Consider the following 2,126-nt stretch of genomic DNA (forward strand, 5'->3'; position numbering starts at 1 on the left):
GTCCTGTAGAGATCGCAGATCTCTTTTTCAAGGGAGGCCTGGGCCTGAAGGCAACCTATTGTAAATGTTTTTGGGGGGGTGGGGGAAACCGGAGTACCCGGAGAAAACCCACGCAAGCACAAGGAGAACATGCAAACTCCGCACAGAAAGACCCCAGGTCCGAACCAGGGATCGAACCCAGGACCTTCTTGCTGTGAGGCGTCGGTGCTAACCACTGAGCCATCATGCTGCCCATTTATTAAATAGAGTTCAGTATGTTTTCATGATTAAATACAGCAAAATAAACTATTTCAAAAGGTAACAGATCTTTGTRATACTTAGTTTGTTTAATAACTTTGCTGTTCGGCCCCTGAGCTGTTGGTCTACATTAACTGTGGCCCCTGAAGCAACTTAGTTGAATATCCCTTAGCTAAAATTAGTCAAACATGAGATAAAAGCTTTKGTAAATGGACTGAACTTACAGAGCGCTTTATGAAGTCCCTCCGGACCCCAAAGTGCTTTACATTTACAGACATTCACACACTGATGATGGTAAGCTACATTGTAGCCACAGCTGCCCTGGGGCACACTGACAGAGGTGGGGCTGCCATGGACTGGTGCCACGGGACCCTCTGACCACCATCAGTAGGCAAGGTGGGTGAAGTGTCTTGCCCAAGGACACAACGACTGAGACAGCTGGACGGGGGGATCGAACCAGCGACTTTTTGGTTCCAGGACAACTCCCCTAACCACTCCGCCACAGTCGCCTCATAATTATTGCTAAAAGTTCAAATATGTAAAACACAAGTTGACATTAGCAAAGTAGGAGCAAAAATCTTAAACTAGCAACACAGTGACTCAGTAAAACACAAAGCAAAAATTAACAGTGAGTTAAAAGCTAGCAACATTATAGATCAAAGTTAAAATTAGCAAAGTGGGAGATAAAAGCTTAAATTAGCAACACAGTGGCTAAAGGCTAAAACTAGCACAATTAAAGTTCAAATCAGTAAAACACAAGCTAAAATAGGTGCTTGAGGTTTAATCTAACTAAAATGAACACAGCTGTAGTTAAAAACTTAGACTGTGTTAATATGTTAGATGATTTTCCCCCAGACTTTTTAGTGTACTGTAGACGTTTCAGCCCTCTTTAATGATTTACTATTTTAAAAAATTGCTATTTGCTAAAACATTTCAGAAAGACTTTTTATTAATACACTTTGATGAAAACAAAAAGGTAGATAAGACAGGGTAAATAATTATTAGTGCATGTATGCTGTTTTTAATATTTTGGTCTGACAAACACAATCTTATTTTAATTTAATACCATCAGTGTTTTATTCACGGTGGCAATTTTCACCATAAATACTTGCATATTTTTCTGTTTCAAAGCTCTTTTATATGTGCTTCTTTTAGAGACTTTCAGTATTTTTGCAAACAGCATTATTCTGCTTCAGCAGATATAAAGAGGATTTGTGAGCAGAGAGTAGGTGGATAATTATTTGTGCTCTCATAGTCAAGTGTTTTAATAGAATAAGAAAGACAAGGATAAATTAAAATATTTGTGCATTTGATAGACATCGGGACTCCACAACTCTGCTCATCAGATAATCAGGGTGAACGGTGACTCAGTGTCGTCTGAACATTTAAAAAGTGAATTTCAGTCAAAAATGTGGCAGCGTTTCTGTTCCTGCCTCCTCCAAACACTCAAAACAGAAACATGAGTCCGGCTTTGAAACAGATGCAGCTGCAAGTGAAAGGACAACCCTGACCTGAGCCAGCTAATGAGATGAAGCTGGAGGTGTGCTGTTACACTCTCTCTGCTCAGACCCAACACACCTGCTGTCTCATGCAGGAGTGTGTGTRTTTTGAATTCCTGATTCAAGGAGACACAAATATGCCTGAGTGAAAGTGTGTGTTAGGTTTAGTGAAGTGTGTGCTGGGATTTGAAAGGGAAAGTGAGATGTCAGACATCTGTTTCACCTCGTCATGCTGAAGTGAGGCAGCAGGAGGCTGGCTGTCCCCAGAGTCAATAATGAATGAACAAGTTTGTCTTTCTCTGCACTGAAGTTCCTGTGTTGGATTTCACTGCAGGTTTTCTGCTATTTTTTTTTCTTTTTCATCACTGAAAATGGAAACGATACTCTTTA

The 2,126-nt window shown here is 40.4% G+C and overlaps 1 protein-coding gene across 1 annotated transcript in view; it reads left to right on the top strand.

The window, feature by feature from the left end:
* Positions 1–2,126, top strand: part of lhfpl5a (LHFPL tetraspan subfamily member 5a) — a 6,151-nt gene that overhangs the window by 1,257 nt on the left and 2,768 nt on the right. The gene's annotated exons all lie outside the window — the stretch shown is intronic.

This window comes from Austrofundulus limnaeus, unplaced genomic scaffold (genome assembly GCF_001266775.1).
Source record: "Austrofundulus limnaeus strain Quisiro unplaced genomic scaffold, Austrofundulus_limnaeus-1.0 Scaffold11, whole genome shotgun sequence".
In the NCBI taxonomy this organism is placed as follows: domain Eukaryota; kingdom Metazoa; phylum Chordata; class Actinopteri; order Cyprinodontiformes; family Rivulidae; genus Austrofundulus; species Austrofundulus limnaeus.